Below are 27,226 nucleotides of genomic sequence, written 5' to 3' on the forward strand. Positions count from 1 at the left end.
TATTCCATGTGGCCAAGTTTCATTTATTGACATTGCAAAGTATGCTAAGCATGTATGTAAAGCAATTTCAACCCATGTTTAGTTGAATAGAAATTTATTATTCACTAACAGATTACCAGGCCCTCAGATCATCTTCCCTGTACACTTTGTTCATATTTTGCATTATAAAAAATTTTTATTTTGAAGTAATTTTGGATTTATAGAAAAGTTCCAAAAATAATGAAATGAGTTACTTTATACCCCTCAAGCTGCTTCACCTAATGTTAACCTTTTACATAACCATAATATAATTATCAAGAAAAATAAACATTGATACATTATTAACTAAAGTACAAATCTTATTCAATTTCTACTAGTTTTTCCACTAATGCTATTTTACTGTTCCAGTATCCCATACTGTATTTAGTTATAAACCTCATCAGTAAGATATGTCAACATCATGTACCCCGATATAATGCACTGATAAGGACACTGTATCAGTACATTTTCACACTGCATCAGTTCGTTTTCACACTGCTATAAAGAACTGCCTGAGACTGGGTAATTTATGAAGAAAAGAGGTTTAACTGACTCACAGTTCCACATGAATGGGGAGCCCTCTGGAAACTTATGATCATGGCAGAAGGGGAAGGGGAAGCAAATACCTTCTTTACATGGTGGCAGGAAAGAGAAGAGTAAGGAGCAAAGGAGGAAGAGCCCTTTATAAAACCATGAGATCTTGTGAGAACTCACTCACTATCACAAGAACAGCATGGGGGAAACTGCCCCCATGATACAAGGGCCTCCTACCAGGTCTCTCCCTAGAGACGTGGGGATCTTGGAGATTTCAATTCAAAATGAGATTTGGGTGGGGACACAGCCAAACCATATCATTCCATCCCAGCACCTCCCAAATCTCATATCCTCACATTTCAAAACACAATCATGCCTTTACAACAGTCCCACAGATTCTTAACTCATTCCAGCACCAACCCAAAAGTCCAAGTCCAAAGTCTCATCTGAGACAAGGCAAGTCCCTTCTACCTAGGAGCCTGTAAAATCAAAAACAAGTTAGTTACTTCCAAGATACAATGGGGGCACAGGCACTGGGTAAATACACCCATTCCAAATGGGAGAAATTAGCAAGAACAAAAAGCCTACAGGCCCCATGCAAGTCAGAAATCCAGCTGGGCAGCCACTGAATCTTAGAGCTTCTAAATAATCTCCTTTGACTCCATGTCTCACATCCAGGTAATGCTGATGCGAGAGGTGGGCTCCCGTGGTCATGGGCAGCTCTGCCCTGTGGCTTTGCAGGGTACAGCCTCTCTCCTGGCTGCTTTCATGGTTTGGCACTGAATATCTGTGGTTTTTATAGGCACAAGATGCAAGCTGTGGGTGGCTCTACCATTCTGGAGTCCGAAGGATGGTGGCCCTTTTTTCACAGCTCCTCTAGGCAGTACCCCAGTGGGGACTCTGTGTTGGGGCTCCAACCCCACAATTCCCTTCTGCACTGCTCTAGCAGAGGTTCTCTATGAGGGCTCTGCCCCTGCAGCAAACTTCTTCCTGGACATCCAGGTGTTTCCATACATCTTCTGATATCTAGACAGATGTTCCCAAACCTCAATTCTTGACTTCTGTTCATCTGCAGGCCCAACACCATGTGAAAGCCACCAAGGCTTGGGGCTTGCACCCTCTGAAGCAACGACCTGAGCTGTATGTTGGCCCCTTTTGCCACAGTTAGGATGAAGGGCACCAACTCCAGAGACTGCACAAAGCAGAAAGGCCAGGGGAACCAGCCCACAAAAACATTTTTTCCTCCTAGGCCTCTAGGCCAGTGATGGGGGAGGCTGTTATGAAGACCTCTAACATGCCCTGGAGACACTTTCCCTATTCTCTTGGCAATTAACATTTGGCTCCTCATTACTTATGCAAATTTCTGCAGTTGGCTTGAATTTTACCCCAGAAAATGGGTTTCCCTTTTCTATTGTATTGTCAGGCTGAACATTTTCCAAACCTTTATGCTCTGCTTCCTTTTCAAACATAAGTTCCAATTTCAGATAATCTCTCTGAAGTTCAAAGTTCCACAGATCTCTAGGGCAGGGACAAAATGCCACCAGTCTCTTTGCTAAAGCATAGCAAATGTGACCTTTGCTCCAGTTCCCAATAAGTTCCTCATCTCCATTTGAGCCCACTTCAGCCTGGACTTCATTGACCATATTACTATCAGCATTTTAGTTAAAATCATTTCACAAGTCTACAGGAAGTTCTAAACTTTCCCACATCTTCCTGTCTTCTTCTGGGCTCTCCAAACTGTTCTAACCTCTGCCTGTTACCCAGTTCCAAAGTCACTTCCACATTTTAGGATATCTTTATCCAATATTCCACTCTCTACAGTACCAATTTACTGTATCAGTCCACTTTAACAGTGCTATAAAAATCTGCCAGAGACTGGATAATTTATAACAAAAAGAGGTTTAATTTACTCACAGTTCCACACAGCTCGGGAGGCCACAGGGAACTTCTAATCATGGTAGAAAGAGAAGGGGAAGCAATGACCTTCTTCACATGAGAGCAAGAGAGGGAAGAGTGAGGAGCAAAGGGAGAAGAACCCCTTATAAAACCTCAGATCTTATGAGAAATCATTCACTCTCACAAGAACAGCATGGGGGAAACTGCCCTCAGGATCCAATCACCTCCTACCAGGTGTCTCCCTAGACATATGGGGATTATGGGAAATACAATTCAAGATAAGATTTGGCCAAACCATATCAGACACAATAACATTTTTTGGGGGGTATTCTTGACAAAAATGCATACCTTCTATCCAATTACAAGAGAACAACTGTCTAATCAAAATTGAGGAACATTTGAAAAAAATAACTTATTAGTACTCTTTAAAAGCATCAAGGTCATGAAATACTGAGTAGCTATTATAATCTGGAGAAGGGGAAGATTAAGGATAAATAATAACATACTTTTCTCTCTCTCTTTTTTTTTTTTTTTTTTTTGCATTGGAGCCAGAAAACAGAGCAGTTAAAAAACAGAAGAAGGGCCAGTCATGGTGGCTTAACCTGCAATTCTAGCACTTTGGAAGGCTGCGGTGGGAGGGTTGCTTAGGCCCAGAAGTTCAATGTTGCAGTAAGCTATGATTCTAGCCCGAAGGACAAAGGGAGACCCCTTATTAAAAAAAAAACAAAAACAAATAGAGAAGGAAGCTCTAGCATAACAAAACTAATGGAAGAGGGATGGGATGGGAGCTTCTGCCTTCATCAGCTTTGAGGCTTGCAGGGATTCATGGTCACCTTTCATGGAATCATGAAATGTGTTGCTGATGGCAGAAGGTATAGTTCTCCTAGAATCCATTTTTCTGTTTGAGCTTCTAACATATCACATCAGTTGAGTGAATAAGTGGAGTTGAAGGATCTCTACTGCGACACATTAGATTCCATGGGAAGGAAATTAGAATGACCATGTTAAACACTAATTTTTGTGCCAGAAGTCTTGCAAAAGAGAGGAAACCTGGCAATGAGCCTCAGGATCTGATATTTATTTTGTTCAAAGGAGATTAGTCAGGTATACTGAGTCTGGATGAATAAAAATCAAAATCAGAGAAGTTGAGAAACAGAAGGCAGATCCACAGGAACCAGAGGTCGGGGAAGGTGGAGGCCATGATACCAGAGAAACCGGAAGCAGCACGCTTACAGTTTTAGTGATGTGTGTTCTCAGATGTCCCTTGAGTTCTCTAATACAGAATCACACTTCACCATTCCAAAACCCACAGTTCCTATTTCTATGAGACCATCTTCAGAACAAACTCTAAAATAGATTGCCCTAAAACTAAGGGGATTATATACAGATTTTTGAGTGCTCTTGAAATCTGGGGTATTTTATACATAATTTTGAGCCTGGGAGTATGTCCCTGTTTCTGGATCTTGATTCATTAGAATACCCACATTTTCCATGAACCAAAACAAATAAATGAAAACCATGGGAACCATCCCTTGATTGGAAAAGGGACAAGAGTCATTGTAATTGTGTATATATTTTTGTCAGTAATAATAACTCACAATTAATTTGACCACAACTATGCGCCAATTGCCAGGTAATTTACATACATTATCTTGTCTAAGTCTCAGAAAAAAACTGTGAGTTATAATTATTTCCATGTTGCAATTTGAAGAACAAAGGTCAAGAGAAGTTAATCTCCTTCCTAGACTATGATTAGTAAGAGCTGAAGCCAGAATTAGCATCAGGTCTATAAGAGTCCCAAGCTTAAGACGTTTAAAAAACATCAAGCTATGCTTTGGGACTTCGTATTTTATTGCAAATCTACTTAAATACAAGAAAACACTACACTCCCTTAATATTATAAAAGTTTTATTTTTAGTGGTTCCAGTAAATTTGAGGAAATTGTCTATTTGCCCAGCAGCTACAAATAAAACAAAGGTATTTCAGCACCCAGTTTTTTTAAAAAATTGACCTGCTTTCATCATTATAAATTTTCCAGCTTCCTCATCAGAAATGTCCAAATAGTCCTTTGCTACCACAATTTTTATGTTACAGAAATTCTATTGATATAACTACTGGAGATTTTTTACTAATATACCAATTGATTCATTGATGTTGACAAATTGCCAACATCAATGAAGCCCTGAGCCTTCTTTTGCCTGGGAAGTATTCTGCAACTGTGTTCAAATAAATTCAAATAAAATACTCTTACTGCATCATTATGGAGTTTTATTTACAGAGAACTGCCTCAAAATTACAATATTATAAAAATAATTGATATTTTGAAAATAAAATCAATGAGATGGTAGACGTAAGGAAAGAGAAATAAGAGTATTTACAACCAATTCTAATTCCCAAATAAAAGCAAAACTAAATCGTGGGATCATTAGACCCATGATCATATTCTTTAATTGCTAAACTGCATGTTTTAAAACAAGTTTTGGTTCACAGCAAAATTGAGTGGAAGATACAGGGAATTCCCATGTATCTCCTGTTCCTACAATCACACCACCTCCCCTACTAGCAACACCCCTCACCCAAAATGGTACATCTTTTACAATCAATGAACCTACATTGACACATCATTATCACCCAAAACCATAGTTTACATTAGAGTCCACCCTTGTTGTTGGACATTGTATGGGTTTTAACGAATGTGTAATGACATGTATCCATCATGGCAGTGTTGTACAGAGTAGTTCCAGCGTAAACACTGCCATGGTGGATATATGACATTATTCTCCGTACTCTATTTATCCCACCCTCCCCCAACCTCTGGTAACCACTAATCCTTGTAATATACAGTTTTGTCTTTTCCGAAATGTAATACAGTCAAAATAATATTGTATGCAGCCTTTTAAGCTTGGCTTCTTTCACTTAGTAATATGCATTTAAGTTTCCTCCATGTCATTTCATGGCTTGATTGCTCATTTCTTTATATTGCTGAATAATCTATTCCACTGTCTAGATGTGCCACAGTTTATTCACTCACCTACTGAAGGACATCTTGGTTGCTTCCAAATTTGGCAATTATGAATAGCACTTCTATAAACATCTTTTTGCAGGTTTTTGTGTGGATATGAGTTTTTTATTCATTTGAGTAAAAACCAAAAAGTACAATCACTAGATCATACAGTCAAAGAATGTTTACTTTTATAAGAAACTGCTGAACTGTCTTCAAAGTGACTCTACTACCCACGATCATATTTTCGAAGATAAAGAGATCTCTACGCTAATTATTTTCTCATTTTTAAGATAACCAAAAAACTCATAAGTCTTTTCATAAAAAAACTGTGAGTTTAAAATGTATGAATACTCTGCTTCACTGGAGATCAATTGGATCAGAATCTCCGAAGGGTGATGTTCAGGTATCGATACATATTTTAGGAGTGCCTTGATTATATTACATAGCTGGGATTGAGAATTGTTGATGTAGGTTATCTGGGCAGCCACCCAACACCATACACCACCACCTGAATGCAGTGTTGCCATTGCATTTATATTTATACTCATATTTGTAACAAATAATCTGGTAACACAATGATATTTAACTTTTCATATTTCAGTAAGTATAACTGGCTATCATTAAGCTGCTCTGTTCTATTATCAGAACAACAGTTTTACAAAGGCAGCCTTTTATTCATGTTGAGTTATTTTTCCAGTTGTAAAATCACCCCCCACCCTTTTATTGCACTAGTCATTCAAAACTAAAAAATATTTTTGGAGGAATAACACTGTAGTTTAACAAATGACTTTTTAAAAATTAAACTTGCAATAGCAAAAACAGCATAAAGTAAATATTATGCATTTTAAATGTTTCTGGCAACTAAGAAAGGAACAGAGACAGACATGAAATGAAAACGACGAAATTGTGGCAAGTGAAGTTCCAATGACCTTGGAAAATGTTACCAGTAATATTTCACAATATATACAAGTGATGGAAAAACTGAATCATGGAATATTATGCGGTTCTATACACATCTGCACCTCAGAAGATGTTAGAAGTTAGTACTATTTCAACTTGAATGCATACCATCTGTGTGCTAACTTGTAATGATGTATTACTAGAAATGTTATAATAGGTAGTCAGGCAGAGATGAGCAGGGCAGGACAGCTCCTCAACCCCTCCACCAGGAATGTCAGACGGCTATCATGCAACCGTCAGGCGGTTGTTAAACTGTCCCTCTAAAATAATAATTGGTCATAGCTGGTGCTGTGGAATGGCAGGCTCCCAATAGACAGAAAACACCTGAAGCTGGTGATTAGCCAGCTAATCTATCTGAGATCCAGATAAGATCTCAGGAGTTGGGTGAGTGGGCTCATGCACGTGCAGTAAGAAGTAAACGAGGTTTAACTGGTATATGACCTTACAGGAACACTCAACTAATAAGGGAAGAATGCCTCAAGTGAGCATGCTTACAACTTCAGTAAACATGCTGTGCATGCAGCCCCAGCCCCTCCCAAGTGCTGGCAGGCCACAGTGCATGAGGACAGCCCACCCCAAGGGAAGAATCAGGGGAGAAGGGATGCAAGACCCAGGACGGATGTCAACATATGAAACCAGAAGTCAAAAGTCAAACTGTGTACTTGATCTCTCCAGTCGCCCACTTGGCCCTCTGCCAAGTGAACTTTGCTTTCTTTCATTCCTGTCCTAAAACTTTGTAATAAACTTTAACTCCTGCTCTCAAACTTGCCTCGGTCTCTCACTCTGCCTTACACCCCTTAGTCAAATCCTTTCTTCTGAGGAGGCAAGAAATGAGGTTGCCACAAACCCACAGGGATTCGCTACTGCTAACATACTTTGGTGCCATGTGACTGGGATACTTTCTGCTGCTACATGCGAGAGTATACAATGAAAACACAACAGGAACATTAGAGTAGGTGTCCCGGAGACACTGGGACTCCTATAACGGACAGCTTTAGCTGAATGACACCCCAGCGGCCTTGTTGAATCTTCTGTAGACAGCCCAGCGGTCAAAGACCCTCCAGTCAACCTTCTTTCCTTCCTTCATAAGTGATCGTGTCAGAAACAGAGCAACTCCATCTTGAGTGGGGGCTAGGAAAATGATGCTGGGACTTGCTGGGCTGGATTCCCAGAAAGTCAGGTACATTTGTAACTTCTAGATTTTTAAAGTTAAGGGAACAGATTGATAACATTTACTAAAAAAACGCAGACTTAGGAGTGTCCTGATATCCCGATATCTTGAGAACAGAAGCATTCCTAATTTTGCTTTAAAGATAATAATATAGATTCTTGCAAAATATAGTAATTAAGAAAATCAATCCTTTATCACAAACCTTTTTGGCAGAGTACATCCCCCCATGATCTTATTTTATCCTACATACAAACAAGCATTGTACCTAGGGTGGGCGTGTTCCTCCCCTTGCTCTAGGGAACACCCTACTCGGTCTATGGAGTAGCTATTGTTTCACCCCTTTACTTTCTTAATAAACTTGCTTTTGTTTTGCCCTGTGGACTCGCCTTAAATTCTTTCTAGTGTGAGATCCAAGAACCTTCTCTTAGAGCCTAGATCAGGACCCCTTGCCGGTAATAGTCAGACTTCTGTCAGGCTCCCTGGTTCCCTCCCATTTTTTCTCACAGGCATTTCTCTTAATAAAATTCTTGCATGTTCACGTTGGCAGCTATTTCACAGCAGATCCAGACTGGAACATAAACCAATAAAAAAAATTGTAATTTGGTGATTGAAACAAGATTGTTTTCTTCAGCAAACATGATTTATCATATTAAATTGGTGATAATTTTAATATCCAGTAGCTACTTTTGTTTATAGGTAACTTTAAAAAAAACTCTCTTATATTATTACTAGGACTACTGAAAGCTTTTGTTTTTCCTTTTAAACTGGTGTGTATGTCATTTAAATTAGAGAAATGCTGTCCTAACTAAGCATTCATTTGCTACAATTCTCTGCAGCTGAGGTGGAGAGTGAGCGTCATTTCTGTGAGGTTGCTTTTATCAAAAAAACTCCAATTAAATTGTTTTTCAGTTCAGCTACTTGTTAATTGCAGATCAAGTTGCATAGGCTGTGTCCAAGTGTGGTTCACCATTGTGAACATCCACCCTCACTATGAAACAAAACCACCACCATCCGCTAACATGTGTTTTACCAAATGCATCAGCTCCACCCAGTCTGGCTCATTCACTACAACCCAATTTTTAAACACTGCTCAGAATGTTGTTTCAACTATTTGTGCCCATTCTGGCTGCCTTCTCCAACAACTGGGAAAGCCTAGAGGCCAATAAACAAGTAAACTTGGATAGCCGCAAACCACAGTGCCCCAAGTCTAAACTACTGTGTTGCTTACTTAGCATACCTCATACTGGGGCACAGCCAGCACTAGTCTTAGCTGGAGGCCCTAGATGAAGCCCATAGGATGTGTCATTGTGTGACTTAACATATGTAAAAAGCTCTTTCTTCCAGTGTGAAGATCCTGCAGTGAACATAAAGCAATGTTCCTTTGGTTGCTCCACAGGGCTATTACCACTGCTACCATATTTAAACATTCTTTAGGACCTTTGAGATCTAACCCTCTCATCCTTTTCTAGGACAACTGTGGGGAGAAGAGAATGGGTAAGGAAGAAACACACAGATTCTTGGCACAGCTCTCCTGGTTACTGACTTTTAAAGTGAAGCTTTCAACTAATAAGTGAACAGAAAAAAAATGCAGACTCAGTTTTAGTCTTCTTGATCACTGAATAACTCTGAACAGAGTAGAATGTGCCACTAAGAGTTTAGACTCTGCTGACCTTGACACTCTGTAGAATCTCCGGAGGAGCAAGAGGGAAACATCTAGAATGACCACAGTGCAGTATCTCAACCAGGAGACTGGGGCTGGCACAACCCACCTCCCCGGACAATACAAAAAGAACTTCTGGGGTAGTGTAACTGCCCGATGGGTTCTTTTTGCCCATTGCCTAGACAAAGCCAATTTATCAAGACAGGAGAATTGCAATAGAGAAAGAGTAATTCATGTGGAGCCAGATATATGGGAGACCAGAGGCTTATTAAATATTAGACTCAAATTATTCTCCCTGAAAATTTGGGGATTCTAGTTTTTAAGGGTAATTTGGTGGGCAGAAGGCCAGAGAGTTGGGAGGGCTGGTTGGTCAGGTCAGACATGAAATCACAGGGAGTCGAAGTTGCACTCTTGACCTGAGTCAGTTTCTGGGTGGAGGCCATGAGAACAGATGAGCCAGTTTATCGATTTGGGTAGTGTCAGCTGATCCATCAAGTCCAGGGTCTGCAAAATATCTCAAGCACTGATCTTAGGTTTTACAATAGTGATGTTATCTCCAGGAGCAATTTGGGGAGGTTTAGAATCTTGCAGCCTCCAGCTGCATGACTCCTAAACCATAATTTCTAATCTTGTGGCTAATTTGTTAGTACTGAAAAGGCAGTCTAGTCCCCAGACGGAAGAAGTTTTTTGGGGGAAAGGGCTGTTATTGTCTTTGTTTCCAAGCTAAATTATAAACTACTTTCCTCCCAAAGTTAGTTTGGCCTACACCCAGGAATGAACAAGGACAGTTTGGAGGTTAGAAGCAAGATCGAGTCAGATTGTTTTCACTTTAATAATTGTCTCAGTTACAATTTTTGCAAAAGTAGTTTCATTAGTACCCAAGTATCAGTCACCCCAGGTGACTCCACTTCTCAGTCAAGTCTAGGAACTGTTAGTCTAGGTATAAGACATTAATTCTCACAATTGCTCATTCATCAAAATTATCTGAACACTTACGAATAAAATGATGGCTGGGCCTCACCCCCAGTTTTTTATTTAGTAGCCCTTTGTGAAGAATTTGCATTTTTAACGAGAGCATACCAATATAAGGTGCTCTAAAAGCCCAAATTCTCCTCTTACCTTCTGCTCCCTGTGCTCGTTTGGAAAGATTTCAATGCTTTCCACTGTTGTAATGGTTAACTCTGAAAGGGAAGTGGGTGGGGCCTGAAATGCCTTAGTGCAGAGTGAGTGTTGGTACAGGATATGTTGATGCTGCCATTTAGGGATTACACTTTGAGAACCAACAGTCCAGGGAATTCTAGGTTTTCTAGAAGGCCCATCTAGTAAACTTCTGCTCACTTTATATTGGCAACAACTATGCTACCTGGACATGTCTATCCATAAGGGAACTAGGATATTACATATTTTCTTTGAGCACATTGTGCACATTCTGCCCCAAACAAAATCAGATTATCTTAAATAAGGAAGAATGAGAGAACAGAGATCTGGAAGATGAGTACTTCCTAACATGTTTACTGTCATGCGAATCTAAAAATGATCTGATTTTTGTGGCATGCTGAAGGAAACAGGATTTTAGTGCCTTTGTGGCAGGCAGTATCCACTGGCCCCAGTGCTCCAGCCAACCTGAGTTCTGTCCATTCACCCAGAGGGCTGAGGGCATCCAAGCTCTGTCTGGTCAGATGGTGAAGCTCTGGATGGGCAATTGGTAGTGTCTGCTGGAGACATGTGCTAAGCTGAGCTCCTATTACCTAATTTGTTTGACTATTCCATTCTCTAAAGTAAAGATAAAGCTCTCATCAGCAACTCTACCAAGCACCAACTTACATAGCAGTAGGTATGATGGAGAGTTAACTCCTAATGGCCTGTGCCCACAGCTGACTTCATCCAGAGGGGCACCAGTGGATTGTCTAGACCAGTAGGAGGAGAGAAGATATGTTAGCACTTTAATTTCATCCAGCTTCAATTTTTCTTTCTCAAACACCATTTTCTACAGATTTTTTTTCCCCTGCAGAGATCTCACAAAATTCCTGGCTCACACCATGTGACTTTAGCATTTTAGAATCATTGCTAGCAGATTAACTGAGTGACTGAGTGAGCACATACCGATATAAAGTGCTCTAATACCCCTAATTCTCCTCTTACCTTCTGCACACTGTGCCCATTTGGAATGATTGCAATGCTTCCCATTTTTGTAATGGTTGAATCTGAAAGGGAAGTGGGCTCTGAAATGCCTTAGTACAGAGCAATTTTAAAAGATTTGAAAGCTTTTCCCTTGAAGCCACAGAATGTCCTGAAAGCTTCTGATTGCTTGACTCTAGTCTACCCCACACAGATTTGACCAAGTCCCTATTCTATCAGCCACATATGCACTGAAAAATATCTATCCTTAATCATTAAGACATTCCCACTGCTTCAAACAACCCTATGGCTCCTATAAAAGCTAAAATTATTTTCACTTGACAACATTCGAGCCTGTGATTTCTTTCACTAAAAGAATAAGGTCCATCAGTAAAAATTACGTAAAAGTAATGGTGCGTCCAAAATGTGTCTTATTGTATATAAATAAAATGTAAGGACTTCCAATATATATTGGTCTCCTTTGTTTGGGGGAAAAAAAAAGAGAGGGATGGCTGTTGCTACACAGTCTTGATGACATTATTGCTGCTGCTCTCGGGGTGACCGTAGAAGACCTATTGCTGGAATGAAGGACAGTGAGGGAGACACACACTCACCACCCCTTGGCCTGAGGCTATAGCTGCAATTTTCAAGGCCTAGCATAGGGTAAAATGCTGCATCTTCGTTTCTCAGGCTGCTTAAACCTCTGCTCTAAATTGGCCACCCTGGATCTGAATGCCATCCACTGAGAGGGATTATCCAACAGCTCTGGACTCTTGAAGGGTAACAGTGGCTTTTTAATAAATGTAATCATAATCAGTAATTAGTAAATTCCATGTTAGATGGTGTAGTAATAGCCCTATAATCACACAAAATTCTTACTTCTACCTTCTCTAAGCATTAATGTTTAGTATTAAAATTATTTAAAAGAATGTACTTATCATTGCCTTCCTAATTTTATAAAAATGAAGTTGTAATATTTCTGCTGTTTTCCATGAATCAGCCTAATTCCTTTCATACACATTGACATATTAGATATTTTACCTGATAATTGATAAAGAATACATCGCACTGCCCCAATTAGAATTAGTTGAGTTAATTCATCCAATAGCCTTTGTAGCAAGTATTTATTGAGTGTCTACTGCATGTTAGGTTCTGTGCTAATTGTATTGGGTGCAGCTGCGTACAAAACAGACATAGTTTCAGGACTCAACAAGCTCACATTATCCAGGAAATTCATTTATACAGGGTATATTTAATCATCTATGTTTCCTTATTAGGCTCTGGCAATTATGGGATACATTTATTTCAGGTAGTTTTCTAACTCTGGTGGCAAAGGGTAAGCAACTGAGAAAAAGCTTTCTCTCATATCCAGAGTGTATCCTTCTTTTGAGTTTTTCATTTAGCTTCATTACTCTCCTTCACTTTCTAATCCTTGATCCCCAGTCCACAAAGGAAGTTAGTAAATTAATTGCTTATTTATTTCTGACCTTTTACGAGATAGTGAACTCTGTTTTTCAGCACAGAGAAATGAACTTTTATGTGTTATTTCTGCCCATTCCTGGCATTCTGCCCTATTCTCTCAGTAAATACAGTAGTCGCCATCCCTGTGAGAGCTCAAGACATGTTGGATGGACGGATGGATGGATGAGTGGATGGACATGTAGCTGTGCTCAAGGAGAGAATCTGTTAGACTGGTGCCTCACTGAAGTAACCACGACTGTTTATTTAGTTCACATGGCTTACTCATAAGTCCACATTTATTTCCTCAGGTCTTAAAGGATTTGGTCAAGGCAGACCATCAGGCTCTTTACCAAATCATATGGAAGGGAGATGATATTTTGCCATAAAGAAAAATGTTCCATAGAATTTGGAAGGTATCTCAGAGAACATCTAATTTCACCTTGTGATATATAGATAAGAAAAGGAACCAAGAGAGGTGAAACATTCTGAGATTACATTGCCTGTTAGGCACAAAACTACGACCAGAACCCAGTATTCTCTATTCCCTGCCCCAGGTTCTTCCCAGTGCACAGTATGGACCTCATTTGTAAACAAGCAAAAATCAGGCAACATCATGATTATCTTTGACAATTCAGTACAAATGTAAATGGACAGATGGTTCATGGGGGCTCCTGGAGGCCAGCCAAAACTATGGGCAGAAGCACAGGGCACCTTGAATTTATATTTGCTTAAGAGGTTATAGAATGTTTACCCAGAATGTGTAGCAGATGCTACGTCTTTCCATCTGCCTTAGTTATGCAGCTGAGACTGAAATTCTTTGTGGCCATGTCCTATGTAGCAACTTGGTTGTGTTTAGTCTCCACCAAAAGAAAATTTAAAAAGACAGAACAAAACAATGCTGACAAAAACTTGAGGTTTGGGAGCATCCAAAATGCTACTGAAACCATGCTAGATGTTCCTTAATTATAAATTAAGTATAAGTTTTAGTATAGTTGGACACTTAAGAGAAAGAGCAATAGTACAGATGAGCATTAAGAAAAATTATTGAATATGTTAAAGAATGGCATTATTTTTATCTAAATTAATAGTAAGATTGTATTTTTTTTTCACTCAACATGTGTCACACACAGAGTAGTCTATATAATTTGAGAGGCAAATGGGAAACTCTGCCTGCCCCAAAACTAACTTACACAAATAGCAGCATAAGAAAATCACTCCCTTGAAGTTAAAAAGTCACCTCCAAGGTGCAAATAATTTGAGTGAATCATATCATGAAATTACATGTTATAGCATCAATAGTTCATAATTTGGTGCCCACACCTTTAACAAGATGCCACAAAATTGTTACTGATAGGGTGGGCTCCTCATTGTTCTTGGTCTGACACCCTCAGCTCTGTGAGTTTCATACTGTATGTGTTGTAAGACACCTTTCCTTTACTCTGATAATTCTTAAGACACTTTCAGTTAAGTGAAAGAATATCTAATGAAAACTAGGCTCTTGCCTCTGAATTCCTCTTGGGTTTTAGCCTTTGTGACTGAAATACGAAGAGGAAAAGAAAGCTTAAAGGGTGTGTTGGTTATTTCACTGTTTCTATGTGGTTCTCACATCTTCCCCCTGTTCACATGTCACCTGCATCCTTAAGATGCCTTCCTTATCATAAGACAATGGCCAGAGCCATTCTGCACCTCATATCTGCATCCCACACCACTCAAAAAAAAAGAGACATCGTGTCTTCCCTGTTCTTCCCATGAGCAAAGTTATGAGATTCACTCTTATTGGGCCAAGTTTCAATATATGCCCTTCCCTGAATGAATCACTGTGACCAGGAGAATGGACCATTCTGATTGACCGGAACTGACTGTGGCCAACACCTAGAACTGAGGTGTAACTGGCAGACATGAATGGCTGCTGGGATGACCACCACAGAGTACATTGTGATAGCTATTGTAATGTGTTAAATTAAAGAAGAAGGAAGTAATTCGTCTGAGGCTGGCTCTCCACTTTGAGTTCCTACATAATGAACTTCAGCATAACTTGGTCTGTAAACAAACCAAAACCTAATCAAGGAGTATAACAAATAGCTGAGTTTCAGCTAACTCCTCACTCCGTGACCAAAAAAGGCAAGTACTCACTATGCTCAAATGAGGCAGACACCTAACTGTAGCCAAACAGGTAATTTTTCTACTTGGTTTCTACATTTGGCCTATAAAATCTGGCTGCTTATACTGCTACTGCTGGGCGGAGATCTCTGAACCTCCTCTGGTTCTGAGGGCTACCCAATTCATGAATTGTTCTTTGCTCAAATAAACTCTGCTACATTTATTTAGTCTAAAGTTTGTGTTTTACTTTTAACAAGAGATATAGGAATTTTTGTGGTGATGGAGAAATAGGAGAAAAGATAATGATTTCAAAACAGGTCAGTGCCTGAGGAAGACAGATATAACAGATTCAAAGAGAAGAGTTCTATAATGCTAGTTTAATATATCTCTCAGTGGCAGAAGAAGGCTGAAGAAGCCTGCTTTGAGCTGAGACAGTTTCAGAAGGAGAGTTGACAAGGGCATGCATGATTGTTTATTGCACAATCACAATAATTTACAGACGTTTTCTGCAAATATCTTACTCTAAGATATCAGAAGTATGTTTCAAGTACAAAAACATTCACATAATGGGCACTTTTCTCCTTACTACCTTCTTTCTATATGAGCATAGCTCATATAGAATAACAATAGGATTCTGCTGTTTATTCACAGCATTCTGAGTAGAAAAAAATTTCAAGAAAAAGAATTAGTTTTCTTTCAACCTACCGACATTACTCCTATCCCTATTTTACTCTTCAAATATAAACATTTAAGGTCACAGTTATGATTTTTTTCATTAAAGTTTCTTTATGTGTGAAATCTTTACAGTGTAGAAGTGGAGGCTAAAACTTAGTGCTGCTTTTCTTTTCTTTGGTCCTATAAGGTCATAATGTATCCTTCCTGAGTCTCACCACAATGTGCCTCTTAATATGTCATAATACAATAGCATTTTATAAGGTTAATGCAGTGTCATAAATGCTGCAGGCAGAAATCGGTAACACAGAATAGAAACAGGAGCACTAATTTGGAAAATGTGAAATCTAAAATTCCACCACTAACTAACTGTGAACTTTGGTCAAGTCATTCAATTTCTTACATCTTCGGTAGTGGTTTCTTCCTAAGATGGGAATATTAATACCTTACCTGTCTAAAAGCAGAGAACTGGATAAGATCATCTCTTGATTTCCCTTTAGGCTGAAAATATCTATAATTCTTAGGAAAAAGTCAACAAATGACACTTGAGAATGACATGGTAATAATCTTATGATATTTCAAAATGTTAGTATTAACATAAATGGGCTATTTGTCTATTCATTGAAGGTAAACAAATTACCACCGCAATGTAAGTTAACAAAAGGGCAGCATTTGTCTTGAAATTTTGTATCTTGTGTCTCAATCAATCATTCTCCTCCACTTTGGAGATCAGTTTTAGTTGTAATTTCTTTGTGATATGTCAGTACATAAGGTAAGAAATATATTTTCTACCAGGACAACAACAATAACAACAAACTTACGTAGAACTAATGACATCTCCTTCACTCTATAAACGCATTGGATATTTGAAATTCATATGTTAAAGGGCATTGCTATCGGCTTGATTACTCTTTTTACAAAACTGCTTTTGTATTTAGCCATTTTCTTGACTGTCCTAAAACATGTGTTCACTGTTAGAATTTGTTGCAGTAACCATAGTTTAAAACAAGTTTTCATTGTTGTTAATGTTATTATTTTTATTATTTTTTTTACAAATTGAACAGAAAGTCACTTAATGGAGAAGATGGGCTAAAGTAAAAAGAACTAAAAAGTGTGTTAAAAAAGTTGCATGCATTCAGTTCTGAGACTCGTGGGTTGCTTTAAATTGCTACTAAAAATATCTGCGCTAAAAGCTAATTTATAACACCTATAAATGTAGGTAAACATTCATTCATTCTTGCATGTATTTATTCATATACACAGAAATATCCATTATGTGGCAGACATTGTGCTGGAGGCTAGTTGTAGAAGAACGTGTGAACAGAAGCTACCCTGGTTTCATGGAGCTAGGGGGAAATTTAATTGACAGCACAAAAAAGGGTGCAATTATTCTACCTACAGAAACCTGAAAGAACTTCACAGATTTGAGTGGGAATCTTCAATATATTCGTGATAGCTGAGTAGGTGGCATTTCCAGGGGGAAAGAGTGCTAAACTGGAAGGTAAGAAAACAGAATTCAGAATATAAGGGGAACCTCGCATTTTAAAGAACTGGTGGAAAAGGAGAGTTAGGAGGACAAAAGGCTAAAAAACCAAAAGAGAAGGAGGTAGGATCTCTCAGCGATCAGGGTGGAGAGGGTTTCAAGAAGTTGCTCAACTTCAAAAAGTGTAGAAAAGTCTGATAGAAAATAATGTAAAAGAGGCCTTAAGGGTTGGCTTTCTGGTGGATATTGGTGATGTTTGGGAGCCACTTCCACAAAGTGGTTATTTCACTGAATGCCCATTCTGGTTAGCTCTCAAACAGAGAAGTTACATTTTGATCATCAAAACATTTCCAAAAATCATAGCACTCAATTCGACACTGCGAGTTGAGCCTGTCTTTCCTTCAGTGTCACGGGGTCTTGACCACTTGTACGACCATGTGAAACAACATCCGTGATATATGGTATCTTTCTTCAGCATGTCAAATTCATTACTGCCTTTTCCTACAAGATACTCAAATTTCCTGCCAAGGCCTCCTTCATATTCCTCCCTATATTCCACAAAAAGGAATTGTATGGATCTACCTATTTATTTCTTTAGAGGCTTGCAGTTGACAACTTGTCATCTTTCTCCTCGCCATTTCACCAGTCTGAGAGAAGAAAACTAAAAATATTAATCACAATGATAACAAAGACAGTTTCATTTTCCATCTCTTGCCATGAAGAATCCCTGGGACCCCACATCTCTTCTTAAGGACCTGAGACTGGGTTGGTGGACACTTCTCAGTTTCACAACAAGTGTCCAGGACCTGGCCTGAGCATTTCAAATCTCTTCTGCCTACCAGCTTCCCTACCTCTCTCCCACATTTTGAACAGTTTTTATCCTACGGTCTTAGGTTTTGAGGACTATTGCTGAAGCCAATTTCTCCTAGGATACCAATCAATTATTCAGAAAAATAGGATTCCTAATGCTCTACTATGGAATGCCAGAGAGCTTATAGTCAATACGAGGATAATGATCTGCCATAACATTTTCATATGTTTTGCTCTGTTTGAAATCAAGCAATGTGTAATTAAAATTGGAATCGTTCCTTGTTATGTTATTATGGGTTTAATTAGAACCAATTTTAGATTCTCAAATAAGTATCATGTAATTTGCCCTATTAAATGAAAAGTATTAACCAATGTGATATTTTATTTGGCATTTCTTTTCTCTCTTGGATCTTACCTCTATTTTGATAGCAAAGTTTTTCTGGACTTAGATGTCAGAAAATGTATGTATGACTACAGAACAGAGGAAAATAAAATAATAATAATAAAATGAACTTTTCCCTGCATGAATTTCAAAAGGTTCTGTTCATAAGATAATGAAGAAGACTCATGACCTAAACATATCTGGGGGGACAAAAATGGTGATATGGTTTGAATGTAATGCCTTCTCCAAATCTCTCATTGAAATGTGACCTCCAATGTTGGATGTGGGGCCTAGTGGGAAGTGTTTGGGTCATGGGGACAGATCCCCCATGAGTGCTTGTTGCTGTCCTCTGGGTATTGTGTGAGTTCTCACTCTTAGTTCATGCACTAACTAATTTTTCAAAACAGCCCTGGCATCTCCTCTCCTTTTTCTCTTGCTTCCTTTCTGCTGCATGTGACACATCTGCTTCGCTTCACCCATTCACCTTCCACCATCGGTGGAAGGTTCCTGAAGCCTTCAACAGAAACAGATTCTGGCACCATGCTTCTTGTACAGCCTAAAGAACCATGAGCCAAATACATTTTTTTTCTTTTTTTTTTTCAGACGGAGTCTTGCTCTGTCGTCAAGGCTGGAGTGCAGTGGCGCGATCTCGGCTCACTGCGAGCTCCGCCTCCCGGGTTCACTCCATTCTCCTGCCTCAGCCTCCCGAGTAGCTGGGACTACAGGCGCCTGCCACCACACCCAGCTAATTTTTTGCATTTTTAGTAGAGACGGGGTTTCACTGTGTTAGCCAGGATGGTCTCGATCTCCTGACCTCGTGATCTGCTCACCTCGGCCTCCCAAAGTGCTGGGATTACAGGCGTGAGCCACCGCGCCTGGCCTAAATCTCTTTTCTTTATACATTTCCCACTCTCAGGTATTCTTCTACAGCAACACAAAATGGACTAATATAGAGGATCAGATATTTTTTTTCTTCCACCATATCCTCCCAAGACTAAAAATAAATTTATTGGGCTAAGAAGATATAGGACACTTGAAATGGAAGAAAGTAGAGTTGGTGAGTACCCAAGGAAAAGGACTGATATTTTACTGCTTCCTACACTGAGCCCTTGGGAGGCAAAATATTTTAAGATAGTTTTGGGGTAATGAGAAAAGACGACATTGAAGTATTGTTCCTGGATAGAGTCCTAGGAGTGGTAATAGCCCATAGAGAAGAAATGTTACCTGCTCTGTCTATGTGGAATAGACCTTACAAAATTTTGCTGAGATTTCGAATGCCTCATGTATATAAGGTTGTTAAAGAAAGGACATCAAGAATCAGAACTGCATAGACAGTGTCCAGAAGGTCAAAGAATGGATGACTGTGGTGAAAGATGAATGGATGAGCATGGAATAATGGTCTAGAAGAGACATCCATTATTGTGCCCATGTTCCATTGGTAAGAGCAATCATATTACCACCTACAACTACAGGGAGGGCTGGGATATGTAGTCCCCAGCTGGGATAACACTAACCCAGCTGGGGACTACCTATATATTTGAGACAGGGTCTTGCTACATTACCCAGGCTGGAGTGCAATGGCATGATCTCGGCTCACTGCAGCCTCAACCTCCTGGGCTCAGGGTGATTCTCCTACCTCAGCCTCCAGAGTAGCTGGGACTACAGGTGCACACCACCACGCCTGGCTAATTTTTGTATTTTGTAGAGACAGGGGTCCCACTTTGTTTCCCAAGCTGGTCTTGAACTCCTGGGCTCAAGTGATCCACTGCCTTGGCCTCCCAAAGTGTTAGCATTACAGCCATGAGCCACTGCTCCCAGCTCAAAAAGGATATTTTTTGACAACACATAGAAGTCTCCACCACAGGTTGCCCATTTTACTACCAAATGTGTATATAAACTTCTCCCCATTCATAAAAAAATACTGTCAGTATCACCCAAGGGAAATAACTAAAAACTCCCCCAGTTTACTTCATCCTGCTGAAATTTTATATTATCTGAATTATTTTCTCAGGCTTGGACAAAATACTAAAAAAGAATTCAGTAGAAACCTTCATTCAGAAAATTGAAGTATAGAACAAACAGCAGACTAGTGAAACATTTCAAATCCTGAAGGGCAGGAATTGTAAAGAATCCTTGGCCTGAAGTTACAACTCAGTCCCTTGCTGGCATAACAGGTAGCCTTGGGTAAAAGTTCTGAACAGCAATAATCATATGCCATTGTTTGGCAAGAGAAATCATTGGCTTGTACAAGACTATGGGACTTCCAATTTTTATATGCCCTCTCTTCTGTTGGATCTCTACAGGCAAATCAGCTAATCACTGCCTGAGTTCATCATTTTTATAATTTCTTCACATAATCAGCAAGGAATTGAGATACACTAATAATATGAAGTAAAATGTTTTCTTTAGAGCCCATTGTACTTAGCTTTCAAGTTATTGTTTTATGAAATATTTTGCCACAGCACAAGAAGAATCACTGGCTTTGTTGTCTGCCATGTGCCTTTGCCCCCCTGCAGCCTAACACCTAAGGCAACAACATATATTAAGGTTGCTTGTAGCATTATTCTGTTACTCAATTTTTTTAGTCAAAAAAAGCATCAGCTGGTCTAACAAACTTCAAATTAATTCAATATCCTAAAGAAGACAGAAGCTTATTTTTCTCAGAACAGCCAAAGGAGAAAGGTGGATAGTGGCTTCATTCCATGCAGTCAGTCAGGGACCCAGGTCCTTTCCATTTTGTTTCTCTGCACATGCAAAGCACTGAGTCTCAGGCATGTCCAGACTCTAGTTCATGGGGATGGGAAAGGACATGCAAAGAAATGAGCATGTCTGAAGTATAAAACATCACATGTAATCCAAATTGCCAAAAATGTAGTGATACGGTGTCAAAGTGGCAAGGGTCCCAGGCTGGACAGCTATATTGTAGCTATAATTCTATCCTACAGAAGAAAAGAAGAATGGATTTGTGGGGATAGTGAGCAATGTAATACTATGAATCAAGGGAAGAATAGATTTAGGTGGGCAATTATCAGCTTCTATAAAAATAAGTTTCATTCCCTTTATAATTTACAATCTTACTGGGAAATCATGTAAGGTCAATAGGTAATTATAAATAGTTAGTAAAAGGCTGTGGTTGTAAACACAGTATGATGTTAAGCAACAAAACAATGAATCTAACCTGGCTTGAGGGGTCAGCAAGGCTTCTAAGAGGAAGTGTATATAAAAAGAGTCCTAAAGGATGAGTAAGTTGTTGTTACTGAAGTTGGGAGGCAGGGGAGTCAACGGCGTAGTAGAATTGAACTCAGCCTGCATGAAGGCCTGTAGACAAGGCAGGGCATGACACTACTGGAAAACTACAAGAAGTCTGCTATGGCATATATATAAAATTTAGTTTAAAGAATGAATTGCTGGACTGTAGAGAACATGGGGAAAATGGCATGAAACGAGATTTGAGAAGCTAGATTACAAGGGACCTTATAGAATCTATAACCTTATAACCATGCAGTCAATATTAACCTGGAGACAGTGGGGAATCATATATAAGCCAGCCCTGTCTCCATCCCAGAAGGAAACAATTTTCTTTTTCTGTTACCTCCAGAGCATCTCCTTATTCTTTAGCTCTCTTACCCTCATAGCCTCAAGTAACATCCCACAGAGATAAAGCACTTTATTCTCCTGTGAGAAGAAATCTGCATATTTTTTCATTTACAGTTCTACACTTTTGTCTGTTGATGAAGAACCCTTATAATTTGATTTTGTGTAGAGGTGGGAGTAAATCCGGTTGTGGCAAAGCTTCACTTCGAATGACAATGTTTTTATATTATCTCAGTGATTTTTTTTCTTATATTAATGTAAAGGTGATACTCATAATCTAAGGAATAAGCATCTTTTGTAAATACCCTTATTCTAGCTCCACTCTCATAAAAGCTATTTTAATGTATTTTCCCAGGGCTATAGGCAAAGACTACAACTGCTGCCTTTGACAGGAGTGTGGAGGAGAGAACAAATTATGCCCTGTAAAAGCAGAGGGCAAGATAAAAAGCAGTAGAATTAAAATAAACAGTTGCATAAGCATCAAGGTGTTTTTGTTTGATTATATCATGTTTTAATCTTTTGCTTATCTATTTACAGAAGCGGGCTGCAGTATCAGAAAAGCTTATTCTCCATTGTTATTATTGTTATTGTTATTTTGGAAACGAAGTCTCACTCTGTCGCCCAGGCTGGAGTGCACTGGCACAATCTCAGCTCACTGCAACCTTCACCTCCTGGGTTCAAGTAATTCTCCTGCCTCAGCCTCTCAAGTATCTGGGATTACAGGTATGCACCATCACACCCAGCTAATTTTTGTATTTTTAGTAGAGACAGGGTTTCACCATCTTGGCCAGGCTGGTCTTGAACTCCTGACCTCAAGTGATCTGCCCGCCTTGGCCTCCCAAAGTGCTGGCATTACAGGCCTGAGCCACCATGCCTGGCCTCCCTTGTTATTTTTATGAAACACACTATATTTCATATTTTATCCTTCTTTACACATACTCATGTAGGGAATGTTAAATTTAACCTTGAATTCTGCTTTATTACTTAAGGAGAAGTAGTTAAGCTCCTGTGGAAGTTTTGTGAGGGGGGAATAAAGTTTACTTTAGTCACCTGAGTCTTAACAAATCCACATGTATGGTTGGCTCTCTGTAGCCATGGATTCTGCATCTCAGATACAACCAGCAACAGATCAAACATATTTGAATAAAAAATACAACAATGCACCAATAAGAATAACCCAAATTAAGAAAGCAACACAGCATAGCAACTGTTTACATAGCATTTACATTGCACTAAGTCTCCTAAGTAATCTAGAGATGATTTACAATATACAGGAAGATGTGCATAGGTTATATGCAAATACTGTGCCACTTCATGTAAGGGACTTGAGCATCCACAAATGTTGGCATCTATGGGAGTCCTGGAACCAATCCCCTATGGATACTGAGGGGTCTGTATATGATGCTGGATCCCATTGTACCTAATTCACATAATAAGCCCCTCATACATCTGAATCCTTGGGAACACACCTCATTTCTGTCTGCCTGCCACTTGGGCTTCCTTCTGGTCAGCTGATCCCCTTTTGAGCTATAAATCACATGTTTGAATCTCCTGACCCTGTGTCTTTCTTATTCTGAACCTCATTAGGGTCCAGAATGAGGTCTTATGCTTTGATCTCCCCAGATGGCCTAAACTCAACATCTGCAGAGCTGAGCACACCCTTCCATCCACTACCCTCAGCACACAACCCAGCCTACTTTTCATCCATACCCTATTTCATCAGGCCTAAGATAGCCCATTTCTCATTTAAAAGTCTTGAAATCAATCTGTCTTACAATGGATGATATCTCGGGCAACATTCTTAATACATTTGATCCACAGATGCATACAGAAATTTGGTCCTCAATGTTCACATCGTTGAGGAGTCCCAACTGGCATAATATCTCTACTAACCTTCAGCATAATGTAACCCCATTTTCCTATTCATTTATTTGAAAACATGAAATCACATTTAATAATATGTCAAAGTCATTTCAAGAACATTTCTAATGCAAAAGTAATTTAAAATTAAATGTTATCATCCCAGAAAAAGTCAAAGATAAAAATACTGAAACTAAAAATATGATCAGCAGATGAAGAGGTGGAAGTAACACATCCCAAACTTTCATGATATGACTTTAGTTTTTCCCCTGCTACAAACCAAATTTACACTTCTAATTTTAGTAATTATTTTACAATCTTATTTTTCCCTGTCTTTTATCATTGCCATTTGGTTTTCCTTGGACTATTTTGATCCCAATCAATCAATCAATCAATGAGTAAACATCTTCAAAAACATCTCAGCAGCTAAACAGGACATTGCACAAGAGATTAAAGAAACTCTAAGTACACCTACATTCAAGATGTGTTTTATATGGTTTGAGAGAACAGTTATAAACACATCCGCATCTAGAATACCAGCCCACACACTGCAGATGCTCAATAAATATATATTACATAATAAAAATTTTATTGACAGATAATGACAGCAAAAAATTAATGCTAACAGTAAAAACGCATCTCATAAACAGGGCTGATCACAAGAACTATAGGCTTTTACAAGAGGGAGAGATGTCTATAGGCTGATCTCACCCGGGTTCACCTAGACTCCAGGATGCAGTGATTTGAAGAGCCTATACAGTGTCTTTGTGCTCATTGGGAAAAGGCACTCTTTCCTCTAAGCAGATGCAAACCTATACTGTTGGCTTATCGAAGAAAGCATGCACTGGACTTTAGCTCCTTTTCTACACACTTTTCCAGGCACTCTTGTTCAGTAAACATCCTAAACAACTGTGCCTGGTGACTTTGCAAAAGAGAGAACTTATGCCTGAAAAGGCATTTAACAGTTTTCTGTGATTACAATTTGTGGGTTTTTTTTTTGTTGTTGTTGTTTTTCAAATTCCTCTTCCCTTTCCACAATGGCTTATTTATTTAAAAACTTGTGTCTTCATGGTTAGGTCTAGCCCATCCACAGCCTAATGAGATGGCTTAAACTTTAAATATTATTTCCACTTTGAAGTCACATTTTGCATCCCCTTTTGCCTTCTCAATTCAAAAAAGTCATTGTCTCTCTAATGAGAATGTAAAATCATAGTAAAACATATTAAAATATACATCTAGCACCTTCTGATGCACTAAATGCCTTGATATTCATCACTATTCCCTTTAATCTTTGGAGCCCCCTTTGAGGTAGACATGACTAGGAGCTCCATTTCATAAATGAGAAGATGGTGAAGCTGAGATTCTGTGACCTAGTTCGACTCTTGCAGGAGGTAACCAGGCCTGAATTTGAACGTTAATTCTCTGAATTCAAATTCTTGAGGGTGAATTCCATGAGAGTAGACACCATTTTTTTAAATCTCCTCTTTCAGATTCTCAAATCTTAAAATACTGATGTGGTCAATATTCCATAAAAATGCAATCCATTTAATATTTATTTTTAGGACCTGCTATGTAGCACTTATAATTTTAGACACTGGGAATATAGTTGTGGGCAAAACCAGTAGAAATCCCTCACTCTCATACAGGTTTTACTTCAATTGAGAAGACAATAACTAAATTGACAAATAAGTTATGTGCCAGATGTTATGGAGGTAAAGCGGGGAAGGGTTAGAGAGAGTATAGTAAGAGCACAGGGGACTTGCTATTTAAATAAGATGGTTGAGAATAGCTGCAATAATCAGCCAATATTTGAACAAAGGTCTCAAGGAGGAGAGGAGTAAGCCACGCTGGGTTAGAGCTTGCCAGAAAGAGAGAACAACCAAAGCTAAAGTCCTAATGGAGAACTCTTCACTGAGGGTTGCACTTTGCATGAAAGTAACAGCAAGAGAGGTAATTTTACCAGGAAGAAGTGACCAACAAGAAAGAGAGATAGGAGATGGGGTCAGGGAGATAAAAGAAGTGGCTGAGATACATGTTACACCTTTGTTAGGACTCTGATGTGGACTCTGACTCCAGGTGACATGAAAAGCCATAGAGGTTTTAAGAAGAGCAGTGACAGAATCTCGTTTTCGTGAAATAGGATCAATCTGAATGCATGTTTACAATAGACTCTTGAAAGACAAGGAGGAAAGCAGGGAGCCCAGTAAGGAAAAGTGATAATAATGATGACTAACACCCTTCAGAGATCCAGCTGGTAGAATTTGCTGACAAATCGGATGTGAAGTGAGGAAGAATTGAGAGGACTCAGAAGACTGTTGAGTGAATGCTCAACTGTGCTCTTAACCATGCTTTGCTTCCTGCTAACAATCACAACACTCCCAACTGTTGTGGTTTATAAAATAAGTTTTTATGGAGTATTTTAATGAACCTTGGACCAGGAGTCTTAATATGTGATACTTCCTACTAATTGAGTTTTATCAGTTTCTGGTCTTTGGTAGCTTGGTTTCCTTAATGACGAAACTTAAGTAAACAAAAAGAAAGGAATAAAAAACAAAAAGCAAAACTTCAGATTAGTCTATAGTTAAACATATAACTCAGATGTTTTGCAGAGTTGAAAAGAAGATTTAGAATTTTATAGATGCAATATTACCTAACATTTCCTGAATTAATGTATTGCTTTATATTTTTCCAAAAGTTCTTCATAGAATGAAGAGTATATGTGTTTATATTTTAATTTTATTTCCACAGAAAGACCAAATAGTGATTTTTGAGGCTTGTGATCAAATGCATTCTTATTTCTCTGGAAGTTTGCGTGCTTGCATTTGACATTTTAGTTTTTAACTTACTTGCATTCTCTGTACTATTTATTTAGCTTGTCTATTTCAATCAATGCTTATCAGGAAGAGTTATTGGATTTTTTATATATTACCTAATTTATGTCCATGAAATTTTGACAATATTCCAAGAATCTAGAAAGAACTTCAGTGAGTACTTGGTATAGTGTTTCTCAATTATTTTTAATCCACAGTAATATCACAAGATTGCCTGAGTCACGATTATATGACCTTGTATTTGTAGATTTTTCAAGAGTAGGTCTCATATGAATATATTTTCTTAAATCAGGAAAACTGGGAGAGGGCTGTTACAAAAATTAAATAAGTTCATGTACATATACTATTTAGGACAAGGCCTAGCCACAGTCAGTACTGTAAAAGTATTCACTATTATAATGGCAATCACCGGCAAATATTTTTTTACTCAAAAATATGTCTTTAAACATAATTTTATTTGATTCAATAATAAAAACAATGTTACTAAATACGCTTTTTAAAACCGCACATGTCCCATTGCATTCTCAAGATCTTCCTATAATTCTCACCTAGGGTGATCAACCCATCCCTGTTTATCTGAGATTTTCCCATTTCTAGAATTGAAAGTTCCACATCCTGGGAACCTCCTCAGTCCCAGGCAAACTGGGAGAGTTGGTCACCCTACCTCTCAGG

The 27,226-nt window shown here is 38.8% G+C and overlaps 1 long non-coding RNA gene across 1 annotated transcript in view; it reads right to left on the reverse strand.

Annotated features, from left to right (window-relative positions):
• Positions 1-7,969: 7,969 nt before the first annotated feature.
• The window catches only part of LOC134758657 (uncharacterized), a 122,491-nt gene continuing 103,234 nt past the window's right edge, over positions 7,970-27,226 (reverse strand). The window contains exon 4 of the long non-coding RNA XR_010134093.1: positions 7,970-8,151. This is a non-coding gene — a long non-coding RNA (uncharacterized lncRNA). The remainder of the gene's footprint in view (positions 8,152-27,226) is intronic.

This window comes from Gorilla gorilla, chromosome 5 (genome assembly GCF_029281585.2).
Source record: "Gorilla gorilla gorilla isolate KB3781 chromosome 5, NHGRI_mGorGor1-v2.1_pri, whole genome shotgun sequence".
Taxonomy (NCBI): Eukaryota; Metazoa; Chordata; class Mammalia; order Primates; family Hominidae; genus Gorilla; species Gorilla gorilla.